Source organism: Anas acuta, chromosome 29, assembly GCF_963932015.1.
Source record: "Anas acuta chromosome 29, bAnaAcu1.1, whole genome shotgun sequence".
Taxonomy (NCBI): Eukaryota; Metazoa; Chordata; class Aves; order Anseriformes; family Anatidae; genus Anas; species Anas acuta.
Genome location: NC_089007.1, coordinates 533,862 through 550,198, shown reverse-complemented (window position 1 = coordinate 550,198; position 16,337 = coordinate 533,862).

The following is a 16,337-nucleotide window of genomic DNA, read 5'->3' as shown; positions in this document are numbered from 1 at the left end:
CGAGGGCTATATTTAGGCTTGCGGTGAAAGAGTGAACCCGGAGGGTCCAGTTGCATGTGGGGCTGCATAAAGGCTCCCCTGGGGAGTTCACTTGTACCCAAAGCCTTCCTTTGGGGGCTCTTTTGGATGGGCGAAAGGGGCTTGAAACACTTTTTCTGTGGCCCGAGTTTTAAGTCTTCTGCCATGCTGGCTAGGGTTATATTTAGGGTTGCTGTAAAGAGCGAACACAGAGGGTCCAGTTGCATATGGGGCTGCGTAAAGACTCCCCTGGGGAGTTCAGATGTACCCAAAGCCTTCCTTTGGGGGCACTTTTGGATGGGCGAATGGGGCTCGTAACACATTTTCTGGGGCCCGATTTTTCAGTCGTCTGCCATGCGGGCCAGGGTTATATTTAGGGTTGCTGTGAAAGAGCGAATACGGAGGGTCCAGTTGCATGTGGGGCTGCGTAAAGGCTCCCCTGGGGAGTTCACTTGTACCCAAAGCCTTCCTTTGGGGGCACTTCTGGATGGGCGAAAGGGGCTTGAAACGCTTTTTCTGTGGCCCGAGTTTTCAGTCTTCTGCCATGCTGGCTAGGGTTATATTTAGGGTTGCTGTAAAGAGCGAACACGGATGGTCCAGTTGCATGTGGGGCTGCATAAAGGCTCCCCTGGGGAGTTCAGTTGTACCCAAAGCCTTCCTCTGGGGGCACTTTTGGATGGGCGAATTAGGCTTTTAATGCATTTTCTGGGGCCCGAGTTTCCAGTCGACTGCCAGGCGGGCCAGGGCTATATTTAGGGTTGCTGTGAAAGAGCGAATACGGAGGGTCCAGTTGCATGTGGAGCTGCATAAAGGCTCCCCTGGGGAGTTCAGATGTACCCAAAGCCTTCCTTTGGGGGCACTTTGGGATGGTCCAAGGGGAATCGCAATGCGTTTTCTGAGGCCCGCTTTTTCAGTCGTCTTCCATTGCGCCGAGGGCTATATTTAGGCTTGCGGTGAAAGAGTGAACCCGGAGGGTCCAGTTGCATGTGGGGCTGCATAAAGGCTCCCCTGGGGAGTTCACTTGTACCCAAAGCCTTCCTCTGGGGGCACTTTTGGATGTGCGAATGGGGCTCGTAACACATTTTCTGTGGCCCAAGCTTTCAGTCGACTGCCAGGCGTGCTAGGGCTATATTTAGGCTTGCGGTGAAAGAGTGAACCCGGAGGGTCCAGTTGCATGTGGGGCTGCATTAAGGCTCCCCTGGGGAGTTCACTTGTACCCAAAGCCTTCCTTTGGGGGCACTTCTGGATGGGCGAAAGGGGCTTGAAACGCTTTTTCTGTGGCCCGAGTTTTCAGTCTTCTGCCATGCTGGCTAGGGTTATATTTAGGGTTGCTATGAAAGAGCGAACACGGAGGGTCCAGTTGCATGTGGGGCTGCGTAAAGGCTCCCCTGGGGAGTTCAGTTGTACCCAAAGCCTTCCTCTGGGGGCACTTTTGGATGGGCGAATTAGGCTTTGAATGCATTTTCTGGGGCCCGAGTTTCCAGTCGACTGCCAGGCGGGCCAGGGCGATATTTAGGGTTGCTGTGAAAGAGCGAATACGGAGGGTCCAGTTGCATGTGGGGCTGCGTTAAGGCTCCCCTGGGGAGTTCAGTTGTACCCAAAGCCTTCCTTTGGGAGCACTTTGGGATGGTCCAAGGGGAATCGCAATGCGTTTTCTGAGGCCCGCTTTTTCAGTCGTCTTCCATTGCGCCGAGGGCTATATTTAGGGTTGCGGTGAAAGAGTGAACCCGGAGGGTCCAGTTGCATGTGGGGCTGCATAAAGGCTCCCCTGGGGAGTTCACTTGTACCCAAAGCCTTCCTTTGGGGGCACTTCTAGATGGGTGAATGGGGCTTGAAACGCATTTTCTGGAGCCCGAGTTTTCAGTCTTCTCCATGGTGGCTAGGGGTATATTTAGGGTTGCTCGTAAACAGTGAACAAGGAGGGTCCAGTTGCATGTGCGGCTGCGTAAAGGCTCCCCTGGGGAGTTCAGATGTACCCAAAGCCTTCCTTTGGGGGCACTTTTGGATGTGCGAATGGGGCTCGTAACACATTTTCTGTGGCCCGAACTTTCAGTCCACTGCCAGGCGTGCTAGGGCTATATTTAGGCTTGCGGTGAAAGAGTGAACCCGGAGGGTCCAGTTGCATGTGGGGCTGCATAAAGGCTCCCCTGGGGAGTTCACTTGTACCCAAAGCCTTCCTTTGGGGGCACTTCTGGATGGGCGAAAGGGGCTTGAAACGCTTTTTCTGTGGCCCGAGTTTTCAGTCTTCTGCCATGGTGGCTAGGGTTATATTTAGGGTTGCTGTAAAGAGCGAACACGGAGGGTCCAGTTGCATGTAGGGCTGCGTAAAGGCTCCCCTGGGGAGTTCAGATGTACCCAAAGCCTTCCTTTGGGGGCACTTCTGGATGGGCGAATGGGGCTCGTAACACATTTTCTGTGGCCCGAGCTTTCAGTCTACTGCCAGGCGTGCTAGGGTTATATTTAGGGTTGCTGTGAAAGAGCGAATACAAAGGGTCCAGTTGCATGTGGGGCTGCATAAAGGCTCCCCTGGGGAGTTCAGTTGTACCCAAAGCCTTCCTCTGGGGGCACATTTGGATGGGCGAATTAGGCTTTTAATGCATTTTCTGGGGCCCGAATTTTCAGTCGACTGCCAGGCGGGCCAGGGCTATATTTAGGGTTGCTGTGAAAGAGCGAATACGGAGGGTCCAGTTGCATGTGGGGCTGCATAAAGGCTCCCCTGGGGAGTTCACTTGTACCCAAAGCCTTCCTTTGGGGGCACTTCTGGATGGGTGAATGGGGCTTGAAACGCATTTTCTGGAGCCCGAGTTCTCAGTCTTCTGCCATGGTGGCTAGGGGTATATTTAGGGTTGCTCGTAAACAGTGAACAAGGAGGGTCCAGTTGCATGTGGGGCTTCGTAAAGGCTCCCCTGGGGAGTTCAGTTGTACCCAAAGCCTTCCTCTGGGGGCACTTTTGGATGGGCGAATTAGGCTTTGAATGCATTTTCTGGGGCCCGAGTTTTCAGTCGACTGCCAGGCGTGCTAGGGCTATATTTAGGCTTGCGGTGAAAGAGTGAACCCAGAGGGTCCAGTTGCATGTGGGGCTGCATAAAGGCTCCCCTGGGGAGTTCAGTTGTACCCAAAGCCTTCCTTAGGGGGCACTTCTGGATGGGTGAATGGGGCTTGAAACGCATTTTCTGGAGCCCGAGTTTTCAGTCTTCTGCCATGCTGGCTAGGGTTATATTTAGGGTTGCTGTAAAGAGCGAACACGGAGGGTCCAGTTGCATGTGGGGCTGCGTAAAGGCTCCCCTGGGGAGTTCAGATGTACCCAAAGCCTTCCTTTGGGGGCACATTTGGATGTGCGAATGGGGCTCGTAACACATTTTCTGTGGCCCGAACTTTCAGTCGACTGCCAGGCGTGCTAGGGCTATATTTAGGCTTGCGGTGAAAGAGTGAACCCGGAGGGTCCAGTTGCATGTGGGGCTGCATAAAGGCTCCCCTGGGGAGTTCAGTTGTACCCAAAGCCTTCCTTTGGGGGCACTTCTGGATGGGTGAATGGGGCTTGAAACGCATTTTCTGGCGCCCGAGTTTTCAGTCTTCTGCCATGGTGGCTAGGGGTATATTTAGGGTTGCTCGTAAACAGTGAACAAGGAGGGTCCAGTTGCATGTGGGGCTGCGTAAAGGCTCCCCTGGGGAGTTCAGTTGTACCCAAAGCATTCCTTTGGGGGCACTTCTGGATGGGCGAATTAGGCTTTTAATGCATTTTCAGGGGCCCGAGTTTTCAGTCGACTGCCAGGCGGGCCAGGGCTATATTTAGGGTTGCTGTGAAAGAGCGAATACGGAGGGTCCAGTTGCATGTGGGGCTGCGTTAAGGCTCTCCTGAGGAGTTCAGTTGTACCCAAAGCCTTCCTTTGGGGGCACTTTGGGATGGTCCAAGGGGAATCCCAATGCCTTTTCTGAGGCCCGCTTTTTCAGTCTTCTCCCATTGCGCCGAGGGCTATATTTAGGCTTGCGGTGAAAGAGTGAACCCGGAGGGTCCAGTTGCATGTGAGGCTGCATAAAGGCTCCCCTGGGGAGTTCAGTTGTACCCAAAGCCTTCCTTTGGGGGCACTTCTGGATGGGTGAATGGGGCTTGAAACGCATTTTCTGGAGCCCGAGTTTTCAGTCTTCTGTCATGGTGGATAGGGGTATATTTAGGGTTACTCGTAAACAGTGAACAAGGAGGGTCCAGTTGCATGTGGGGCTGCATAAAGGCTCCCCTGGGGAGTTCACTTGTACCCAAAGCCTTCCTTTGGGGGCACTTCTGGATGGGCGAAAGGGGCTTGAAACACTTTTTCTGTGGCCCGAGTTTTAAGTCTTCTGCCATGCTGGCTAGGGTTATATTTAGGGTTGCTGTAAAGAGCGAACACAGAGGGTCCGGTTGCATATGGGGCTGCGTAAAGACTCCCCTGGGGAGTTCAGATGTACCCAAAGCCTTCCTCTGGGGGCACTTTTGGATGGGCGAATTAGGCTTTGAATGCATTTTCTGGGGCCCGAGTTTTCAGTCGACTGCCAGGCGTGCTAGGGCTATATTTAGGCTTGCGGTGAAAGAGTGAACCCAGAGGGTCCAGTTGCATGTGGGGCTGCATAAAGGCTCCCCTGGGGAGTTCAGTTGTACCCAAAGCCTTCCTTAGGGGGCACTTCTGGATGGGTGAATGGGGCTTGAAACGCATTTTCTGGAGCCCGAGTTTTCAGTCTTCTGCCATGCTGGCTAGGGTTATATTTAGGGTTGCTGTAAAGAGCGAACACGGAGGGTCCAGTTGCATGTGGGGCTGCGTAAAGGCTCCCCTGGGGAGTTCAGATGTACCCAAAGCCTTCCTTTGGGGGCACATTTGGATGTGCGAATGGGGCTCGTAACACATTTTCTGTGGCCCGAACTTTCAGTCGACTGCCAGGCGTGCTAGGGCTATATTTAGGCTTGCGGTGAAAGAGTGAACCCGGAGGGTCCAGTTGCATGTGGGGCTGCATAAAGGCTCCCCTGGGGAGTTCAGTTGTACCCAAAGCCTTCCTTTGGGGGCACTTCTGGATGGGTGAATGGGGCTTGAAACGCATTTTCTGGAGCCCGAGTTTTCAGTCTTCTGCCATGGTGGCTAGGGGTATATTTAGGGTTGCTCGTAAACAGTGAACAAGGAGGGTCCAGTTGCATGTGGGGCTGCGTAAAGGCTCCCCTGGGGAGTTCAGTTGTACCCAAAGCATTCCTTTGGGGGCACTTCTGGATGGGCGAATTAGGCTTTTAATGCATTTTCAGGGGCCCGAGATTTCAGTCGACTGCCAGGCGGGCCAGGGCTATATTTAGGGTTGCTGTGAAAGAGCGAATACGGAGGGTCCAGTTGCATGTGGGGCTGCGTTAAGGCTCTCCTGAGGAGTTCAGTTGTACCCAAAGCCTTCCTTTGGGGGCACTTTGGGATGGTCCAAGGGGAATCCCAATGCCTTTTCTGAGGCCCGCTTTTTCAGTCTTCTCCCATTGCGCCGAGGGCTATATTTAGGCTTGCGGTGAAAGAGTGAACCCGGAGGGTCCAGTTGCATGTGAGGCTGCATAAAGGCTCCCCTGGGGAGTTCAGTTGTACCCAAAGCCTTCCTTTGGGGGCACTTCTGGATGGGTGAATGGGGCTTGAAACGCATTTTCTGGAGCCCGAGTTTTCAGTCTTCTGTCATGGTGGATAGGGGTATATTTAGGGTTACTTGTAAACAGTGAACAAGGAGGGTCCAGTTGCATGTGGGGCTGCATAAAGGCTCCCCTGGGGAGTTCACTTGTACCCAAAGCCTTCCTTTGGGGGCACTTCTGGATGGGCGAAAGGGGCTTGAAACACTTTTTCTGTGGCCCGAGTTTTAAGTCTTCTGCCATGCTGGCTAGGGTTATATTTAGGGTTGCTGTAAAGAGCGAACACAGAGGGTCCGGTTGCATATGGGGCTGCGTAAAGACTCCCCTGGGGAGTTCAGATGTACCCAAAGCCTTCCTTTGGGGGCACTTTTGGATGGGCGAATGGGGCTCGTAACACATTTTCTGTGGCCCGATTTTTCAGTCGTCTGCCATGCGGGCCAGGGTTATATTTAGGGTTGCTGTGAAAGAGCGAATACGGAGGGTCCAGTTGCATGTGGGGCTGCATAAAGGCTCCCCTGGGGAGTTCACTTGTACCCAAAGCCTTCCTTTGGGGGCACTTCTGGATGGGCGAAAGGGGCTTGAAACGCTTTTTCTGTGGCCCGAGTTTTCAGTCTTCTGCCATGCTGGCTAGGGTTATATTTAGGGTTGCTGTAAAGAGCGAACACGGATGGTCCAGTTGCATGTGGGGCTGCGTAAAGGCTCCCCTGGGAAGTTCAGTTGTACCCAAAGCCTTCCTCTGGGGGCACTTTTGGATGGGCGAATTAGGCTTTTAATGCATTTTCTGGGGCCCGAGTTTCCAGTCGACTGCCAGGCGGGCCAGGGCTATATTTAGGGTTGCTGTGAAAGAGCGAATACGGAGGGTCCAGTTGCATGTGGGGCTGCATAAAGTCTCCCCTGGGGAGTTCAGATGTACCCAAAGCCTTCCTTTGGGAGCACTTTTGGATGGTCCAAGGGGAATCGCAATGCGTTTTCTGAGGCCCGCTTTTTCAGTCGTCTTCCATTCCGCCGAGGGCTATATTTAGGCTTGCGGTGAAAGAGTGAACCCGGAGGGTCCAGTTGCATGTGGGCCTGCATAAAGGCTCCCCTGGGGAGTTCACTTGTACCCAAAGCCTTCCTTTGGGGGCACTTCTGGATGGGTGAATGGGGCTTGAAACGCATTTTCTGGAGCCCGAGTTTTCAGTCTTCTGCCATGGTGGCTAGGGGTATATTTAGGGTTGCTCGTAAACAGTGAACAAGGAGGGTCCAGTTGCATGTGGGGCTGCGTAAAGGCTCCCCTGGGGAGTTCAGATGTACCCAAAGCCTTCCTTTGGGGGCACATTTGCATGCGCGAATGGGGCTCGTAACACATTTTCTGTGGCGCGAGCTTTCAGTCGACTACCAGGGGGGCCAGGGCGATATTTAGGGTTGCTGTGAAAGAGCGAATACGGATGGTCCAGTTGCATGTGGGGCTGCGTCAAGGCTCCCCTGAGGAGTTCAGTTGTACCCAAAGCCTTCCTCTGGGGGCACTTTTGGATGGGCGAATTAGGCTTTTAACGCATGTTCTGTGTCCCGAGCTTTCAGTCGACTGCCAGGCGTGCTAGGGCTATATTTACACTTGCGGTGAAAGAGTGAACCCGGAGGGTGCAGTTGCATGTGGGGCTGCATAAAGGCTCCCCTGGGGAGTTCACTTGTACCCAAAGCCTTCCTTTGGGGGCACTTCTGGATGGGTGAATGGGGCTTGAAACGCATTTTCTGGAGCCTGAGTTTTCAGTCTTCTGCCATGGTGGCTAGGGGTATATTTAGGGTTGCTCGTAAACAGTGAACAAGGAGGGTCCAGTTGCATGTGGGGCTGCGTAAAGGCTCCCCTGGGGAGTTCACTTGTACCCAAAGCCTTCCTCTGGGGGCTCTTTTGGATGGGCGAATTAGGCTTTTAATGCATTTTCTTTGGCCCGAGTTTTCAGTCGACTGCCAGGCGGGCTAGGGCTATATTTAGGGTTGCTGTAAAGAGGGAATACGGAGGGTCCAGTTGCATGTGGGGCTGCGTTAAGGCTCCCCTGGGGAGTCCAGTTGTACCCAAAGCCTTCCTTTGGGAGCACTTTTGGATGGCCCAAGGGGAATCGCAATGCGTTTTCTGAGGCCCGCTTTTTCAGTCTTCTCCCATTGTGCTGAGGGCTATATTTAGGCTTGCGGTGAAAGAGTGAACCCGGAGGGTCCAGTTGCATGTGGGGCTGCATAAAGGCTCCCCTGGGGAGTTCACTTGTACCCAAAGCCTTCCTTTGGGGGCACTTCTGGATGGGTGAATGGGGCTTGAAACGCATTTTCTGGAGCCCGAGTTTTCAGTCTTCTGCCATGGTGGCTAGGGGTATATTTAGGGTTGCTCGTAAACAGTGAACAAGGAGGGTCCAGTTGCATGTGGGGCTGCGTAAAGGCTCCCCTGGGGAGTTCAGTTGTACTCAAAGCCTTCCTCTGGGGGCACTTTTGGATGGGCGAATTAGGCTTTTAACAGTTTTTCTGAGGCACGAGTTTTCAGTCGACTGCCAGGCGGGCCAGTGCTATATTTAGGGTTGCTGTGAAAGAGCGAATACGGAGGGTCCAGTTGCATGTGGGGCTGCGTTAAGGCTCCCCTGAGGAGTCCAGTTGTACCCAAAGCCTTCCTTTGGGAGCACTTTTGGATGGTCCAAGGGGAATCGCAATGCGTTTTCTGAGGCCCGCTTTTTCAGTCTTCTCCCATTGCGCCGAGGGCTATATTTAGGCTTGCGGTGAAAGAGTGAACCCGGAGGGTCCAGTTGCATGTGGGGCTGCATAAAGGCTCCCCTGGGGAGTTCACTTGTACCCAAAGCCTTCCTTTGGGGGCACTTCTGGATGGGTGAATGGGGCTTGAAACGCATTTTCTGGAGCCCGAGTTTTCAGTCTTCTGCCATGGTGGCTAGGGGTATATTTAGGGTTGCTCGTAAACAGTGAACAAGGAGGGTCCAGTTGCATGTGCGGCTGCGTAAAGGCTCCCCTGGGGAGTTCACTTGTACCCAAAGCCTTCCTCTGGGGGCACTTTTGGTTGGGCGAGTTAGGCTTTTAATTCATTTTCTGGGGCCAGAGTTTTCAGTCGACTGCCAGGCGGGCCAGGGCTATGTTTAGGTTTGCTGTGAAAGAGCGAATACGGAGGGTCCAGTTGCATGTGGGGCTGCATAAAGGCTCCCCTGGGGAGTTCACTTGTACCCAAAGCCTTCCTTTGAGGGCACTTCTGGATGGGTGAATGGGGCTTGAAACGCTTTTTCTGTGGCCCGAGTTTTCAGTCTTCTGCCATGCTGGCTAGTGTTATATTTAGGGTTGCATGTAAACAGCGAACACGGGGGGTCCAATTGCGTATGGGCCTGCATAAAGGCTCCCCTGGGGAGTTCAGTTGTACCCAAAGCCTTCCTTTGGGGGCACTTTTGGATGGTCGAATGGGGCTTGTAGCACGTTTTCTGGGGCCCGATTTTTCAGTCGTCTGCCATGCGGGCCAGGGTTATATTTAGGGTTGCTGTGAAAGAGCGAATACGGAGGGTCCAGTTGCATGTGGGGCTGCATAAAGGCTCTCCTGGGGAGTTCACTTGTACCCAAAGCCTTCCTTTGGGGTCACTTCTGGATGGGCGAAAGGGGCTTGAAACGCTTTTTCTGTGGCCCGAGTTTTCAGTCTTCTGCCATGCTGGCTAGGGTTATATTTAGGGTTGCTGTAAAGAGCGAACACGGAGGGTCCAGTTGCATGTAGGGCTGCATAAAGGCTCCCCTGGGGAGTTCAGTTGTACCCAAAGCCTTCCTCTGGAGGTACTTTTGGATGGTCGAATTAGGTTTTTAACGCATTTTCTGGGGCCCGAGTTTTCAGTCGACTGCCAGGCGGGCCAGGGCTATATTTAGGCTTGCGGTGAAAGAGTGAACCCGGAGGGTCCAGTTGCATGTGGGGCTGCCTTAAGGCTCCCCTGGGGAGTTCACTTGTACCCAAAGCCTTCCTTTGGGGGCACTTCTGGATGGGTGAATGGGGCTTACAACGCGTTTTCTGTGGCCCGAGTTTTCAGTCTTCTGCCATGCTGGCTAGAGGTATATTTAGGGTTGCTTGTAAACAGTGAACAAGGGGGGTCCAGTTGCGTATGGGCCTGCATAAAGGCTCCCCTGGGGAGTTCAGTTGTACCCAAAGCCTTCCTTTGGGGGCACTTTTGGATGGGCGAATTAGGCTTTTAACGCATTTTCTGGGGCCCGAGTTTTCAGTCGACTTCCAGGCGGGCCAGGGCTATATTTAGGGATGCTGTGAAAGAGCGAATACGGAGGGTTCAGTTGCATGTGGGGCTGCATAAAGGCTCCCCTGGGGAGTTCACTTGTACCCAAAGCCTTCCTTTGGGGGCACTTCTGGATGGCGAAAGGGTCTTGAAACCCTTTTTCTGGAGCCCGAGTTTTCAGTCTTCTGCCATGCTGGCTAGGGTTATATTTAGGGTTGCTGTAAAGAGTGAACACGGAGGGTCCAGTTGCATGTGGGGCTGCGTAAAGGCTCCCCTGGGGAGTTCAGATGTACCCAAAGCCTTCCTCTGGGGGCACTTTTGGATGGGCGAATTAGGCTATTACCGCATTTTCTGGGGCCTGAATTTTCAGTCTTCTGGCATGGTGGCTAGGGGTATATTTAGGGTTGCTTGTAAACAGTGAACAAGGAGGGTCCAGTTGCATGTGGGGCTGCATAAAGGCTCCCCTGGGGAGTTCAGATGTACCCAAAGCCTTCCTTTGGGGGCACTTTTGGATGGGCTAATGGGGCTCATAACACATTTTCTGTGGCCCGAGCTTTCAGTCGACTGCCAGGCGTGCTAGGGCTATATTTAGGCTTGGGGTGAAAGAGTGAACCCAGAGGATCCAGTTGCATGTGGGGCTGCATAAAGGCTCCCCTGGGGAGTTCAGTTGTACCCAAAGCCTTCCTTTGGGGGCACTTCTGGATGGGTGAATGGGGCTTGAAACGCATTTTCTGGAGCCCGAGTTTTCAGTCTTCTGCCATGGTGGCTAGGGGTATATTTAGGGTTGCTCGTAAACAGTGAACAAGGAGGGTCCAGTTGCATGTGGGGCTGCGTAAAGGCTCCCCTGGGGAGTTCAGTTGTACCCAAAGCCTTCCTCTGGGGGCACTTTTGGATGGTCGAATTAGGCTTTTAATGCATTTTCTGGGGCCCGAGTTTTCAGTCGACTGCCAGGCGGGCCAGGGTTATATTTAGGGTTGCTGTGAAAGAGCGAATACGGAGGGTCCAGTTGCATGTGGGGCTGCGTTAAGGCTCCCCTGGGGAGTTCAGTTGTACCCAAAGCCTTCCTCTGGGGGCATTTTGGATGGGCGAATTAGGCTTTTAACGCATTTTCAGGGGCCCGAGTTTTCAGTCGACTGCCAGGCGGGCCAGGGCTATATTTAGGGTTGCTGTGAAAGAGTGAACCCGGAGGGTCCAGTTGCATGTGGGGCTGCATAAAGGCTCCCCTGGGGAGTTCAGTTGTACCCAAAGCCTTCCTTTGGGGGCACTTCTGGATGGGTGAATGGGGCTTGAAACGCTTTTTCTGTGGCCCGAGTTTTCAGTTTTCTGCCATGCTGGCTAGTGTTATATTTAGGGTTGCTTGTAAACAGCGAACACGGGGTGTCCAGTTGCGTATGAGCCTGCATAAAGGCTCCCCTGGGGAGTTCAGTTGTACCCAAAGCCTTCCTTTGGGGACACTTTTGGATGGTCGAATGGGGCTTGTAGCACGTTTTCTGGGGCCCGATTTTTCAGTCGTCTGCCATGCGGGCCAGGGCTATATTTAGGGTTGCTGTGAAAGAGCGAATACGGAGGGTCCAGTTGCATGTGGTGCTGCATAAAGGCTCCCCTGGGGAGTTCAGTTGTACCCAAAGCCTTCCTTTGGGGGCACTTTTGGATGGTCGAATGGGGCTTCTAGCACGTTTTCTGGGGCCCGATTTTTCAGTCGACTGCCAGGCGGGCCAGGGCTATATTTAGGGTTGCTGTGAAAGAGCGAATACGGAGGGTCCAGTTGCATGTGGGGCTGCGTTAAGGCTCCCCTGGGGAGTCCAGTTGTACCCAAAGCCTTCCTTTGGGGACACTTCTGGATGGGTGAATGGGGCTTGAAACGCATTTTCTGGAGCCCGAGTTTTCAGTCTTCTGCCATGGTGGCTAGGGGTATATTTAGGGTTGCTCGTAAACAGTGAACAAGGAGGGTCCAGTTGCATGTGCGGCTGCGTAAAGGCTCCCCTGGGGAGTTCACTTGTACCCAAAGCCTTCCTCTGGGGGCACTTTTGGTTGGGCGAGTTAGCCTTTTAATTCATTTTCTGGGGCCAGAGTTTTCAGTCGACTGCCATGCGGGCCAGGGCTATGTTTAGGTTTGCTGTGAAAGAGCGAATACGGAGGGTCCAGTTGCATGTGGGGCTGCATAAAGGCTCCCCTGGGGAGTTCACTTGTACCCAAAGCCTTCCTTTGGGGGCACTTCTGGATGGGTGAATGGGGCTTGAAACGCATTTTCTGGAGCCCGAGTTTTCAGTCTTCTGCCATGCTGGCTAGTGTTATATTTAGGGTTGCTTGTAAACAGCGAACACGGGGGGTCCAGTTGCGTATGGGCCTGCATAAAGGCTTTCCTGGGGAGTTCAGTTGTACCCAAAGCCTTCCTTTGGGGGCACTTCTGGATGGGTGAATGGGGCTTGAAACGCATTTTCTGGAGCCCGAGTTTTCAGTCTTCTGCCATGGTGGCTAGGGGTATATTTAGGGTTGCTCGTAAACAGTGAACAAGGAGGGTCCAGTTGCATGTGGGGCTGCGTAAAGGCTCCCCTGGGGAGTTCAGTTGTACCCAAAGCCTTCCTCTGGGGGCACTTTTGGATGGTCGAATTAGGCTTTTAATGCATTTTCTGGGGCCCGATTTTTCAGTCGTCTGCCATGCGGGCCAGGGCTATATTTAGGGTTGCTGTGAAAAAGCGAATACGGAGGGTCCAGTTGCATGTTGGGCTGCGTTAAGACTCCCCTGGGGAGTTCAGTTGTACCCAAAGCCTTCCTCTGGGGGCATTTTGGATGGGCGAATTAGGCTTTTAACGCATTTTCAGGGGCCCGAGTTTTCAGTCGACTGCCAGGCGGGCCAGGGCTATATTTAGGGTTGCTGTGAAAGAGTGAACCCGGTGGGTCCGGTTGCATGTGGGGCTGCATAAAGGCTCCCCTGGGGAGTTCAGTTGTACCCAAAGCCTTCCTTTGGGGGCACTTCTGGATGGGTGAATGGGGCTTGAAACGCATTTTCTGGAGCCCGAGTTTTCAGTCTTCTGCCATGCTGGCTAGTGTTATATTTAGGGTTGCTTGTAAACAGCGAACACGGGGGGTCCAGTTGCGTATGGGCCTGCATAAAGGCTTTCCTGGGGAGTTCAGTTGTACCCAAAGCCTTCCTTTGGGGGCACTTCTGGATGGGTGAATGGGGCTTGAAACGCATTTTCTGGAGCCCGAGTTTTCAGTCTTCTGCCATGGTGGCTAGGGGTATATTTAGGGTTGCTCGTAAACAGTGAACAAGGAGGGTCCAGTTGCATGTGGGGCTGCGTAAAGGCTCCCCTGGGGAGTTCAGTTGTACCCAAAGCCTTCCTCTGGGGGCACTTTTGGATGGTCGAATTAGGCTTTTAATGCATTTTCTGGGGCCCGATTTTTCAGTCGTCTGCCATGCGGGCCAGGGCTATATTTAGGGTTGCTGTGAAAAAGCGAATACGGAGGGTCCAGTTGCATGTTGGGCTGCGTTAAGACTCCCCTGGGGAGTTCAGTTGTACCCAAAGCCTTCCTCTGGGGGCATTTTGGATGGGCGAATTAGGCTTTTAACGCATTTTCAGGGGCCCGAGTTTTCAGTCGACTGCCAGGCGGGCCAGGGCTATATTTAGGGTTGCTGTGAAAGAGTGAACCCGGTGGGTCCGGTTGCATGTGGGGCTGCATAAAGGCTCCCCTGGGGAGTTCAGTTGTACCCAAAGCCTTCCTTTGGGGGCACTTCTGGATGGGTGAATGGGGCTTGAAACGCTTTTTCTGTGGCCCGAGTTTTCAGTTTTCTGCCATGCTGGCTAGTGTTATATTTAGGGTTGCTTGTAAACAGCGAACACGGGGTGTCCAGTTGCGTATGAGCCTGCATAAAGGCTCCCCTGGGGAGTTCAGTTGTACCCAAAGCCTTCCTTTGGGGACACTTTTGGATGGTCGAATGGGGCTTGTAGCACGTTTTCTGGGGCCCGATTTTTCAGTCGTCTGCCATGCGGGCCAGGGCTATATTTAGGGTTGCTGTGAAAGAGCGAATACGGAGGGTCCAGTTGCATGTGGTGCTGCATAAAGGCTCCCCTGGGGAGTTCAGTTGTACCCAAAGCCTTCCTTTGGGGGCACTTTTGGATGATCGAATGGGGCTTGTAGCACGTTTTCTGGGGCCCGATTTTTCAGTCGACTGCCAGGCGGGCCAGGGCTATATTTAGGGTTGCTGTGAAAGAGCGAATACGGAGGGTCCAGTTGCATGTGGGGCTGCGTTAAGGCTCCCCTGGGGAGTCCAGTTGTACCCAAAGCCTTCCTTTGGGGACACTTCTGGATGGGTGAATGGGGCTTGAAACGCATTTTCTGGAGCCCGAGTTTTCAGTCTTCTGCCATGGTGGCTAGGGGTATATTTAGGGTTGCTCGTAAACAGTGAACAAGGAGGGTCCAGTTGCATGTGCGGCTGCGTAAAGGCTCCCCTGGGGAGTTCACTTGTACCCAAAGCCTTCCTCTGGGGGCACTTTTGGTTGGGCGAGTTAGCCTTTTAATTCATTTTCTGGGGCCAGAGTTTTCAGTCGACTGCCATGCGGGCCAGGGCTATGTTTAGGTTTGCTGTGAAAGAGCGAATACGGAGGGTCCAGTTGCATGTGGGGCTGCATAAAGGCTCCCCTGGGGAGTTCACTTGTACCCAAAGCCTTCCTTTGGGGGCACTTCTGGATGGGTGAATGGGGCTTGAAACGCATTTTCTGGAGCCCGAGTTTTCAGTCTTCTGCCATGCTGGCTAGTGTTATATTTAGGGTTGCTTGTAAACAGCGAACACGGGGGGTCCAGTTGCGTATGGGCCTGCATAAAGGCTTTCCTGGGGAGTTCAGTTGTACCCAAAGCCTTCCTTTGGGGGCACTTCTGGATGGGTGAATGGGGCTTGAAACGCATTTTCTGGAGCCCGAGTTTTCAGTCTTCTGCCATGGTGGCTAGGGGTATATTTAGGGTTGCTCGTAAACAGTGAACAAGGAGGGTCCAGTTGCATGTGGGGCTGCGTAAAGGCTCCCCTGGGGAGTTCAGTTGTACCCAAAGCCTTCCTCTGGGGGCACTTTTGGATGGTCGAATTAGGCTTTTAATGCATTTTCTGGGGCCCGATTTTTCAGTCGTCTGCCATGCGGGCCAGGGCTATATTTAGGGTTGCTGTGAAAAAGCGAATACGGAGGGTCCAGTTGCATGTTGGGCTGCGTTAAGACTCCCCTGGGGAGTTCAGTTGTACCCAAAGCCTTCCTCTGGGGGCATTTTGGATGGGCGAATTAGGCTTTTAACGCATTTTCAGGGGCCCGAGTTTTCAGTCGACTGCCAGGCGGGCCAGGGCTATATTTAGGGTTGCTGTGAAAGAGTGAACCCGGTGGGTCCGGTTGCATGTGGGGCTGCATAAAGGCTCCCCTGGGGAGTTCAGTTGTACCCAAAGCCTTCCTTTGGGGGCACTTCTGGATGGGTGAATGGGGCTTGAAACGCTTTTTCTGTGGCCCGAGTTTTCAGTTTTCTGCCATGCTGGCTAGTGTTATATTTAGGGTTGCTTGTAAACAGCGAACACGGGGGGTCCAGTTGCGTATGAGCCTGCATAAAGGCTCCCCTGGGGAGTTCAGTTGTACCCAAAGCCTTCCTTTGGGGGCACTTTTGGATGGGTGAATGGGGCTTGTAGCACGTTTTCTGGGGCCCGATTTTTCAGTCGTCTGCCATGCGGGCCAGGGATATATTTAGGGTTGCTGTGAAAGAGCGAATACGGAGGGTCCAGTTGCATGTGGTGCTGCATAAAGGCTCCCCTGGGGAGTTCAGTTGTACCCAAAGCCTTCCTTTGGGGGCACTTTTGGATGGTCGAATGGGTCTTGTAGCACGTTTTCTGGGGCCCGATTTTTCAGTCGACTGCCAGGTGGGCCAGGGCTATATTTAGGGTTGCTTTGAAAGAGCGAATACGGAGGGTCCAGTTGCATGTGGGGCTGCGTTAAGGCTCCCCTGGGGAGTCCAGTTGTACCCAAAGCCTTCCTTTGGGGACACTTCTGGATGGGTGAATGGGGCTTGAAACGCATTTTCTGGAGCCCGAGTTTTCAGTCTTCTGCCATGGTGGCTAGGGGTATATTTAGGGTTGCTCGTAAACAGTGAACAAGGAGGGTCCAGTTGCATGTGGGGCTGCGTAAAGGCTCCCCTGGGGAGTTCACTTGTACCCAAAGCCTTCCTCTGGGGGCACTTTTGGTTGGGCGAGTTAGGCTTTTAATTCATTTTCTGGGGCCAGAGTTTTCAGTCGACTGCCAGGCGGGCCAGGGCTATGTTTAGGTTTGCTGTGAAAGAGCGAATACGGAGGGTCCAGTTGCATGTGGGGCTGCATAAAGGCTCCCCTGGGGAGTTCACTTGTACCCAAAGCCTTCCTTTGGGGGCACTTCTGGATGGGTGAATGGGGCTTGAAACGCTTTTTCTGTGGCCCGAGTTTTCTGTTTTCTGCCATGCTGGCTAGTGTTATATTT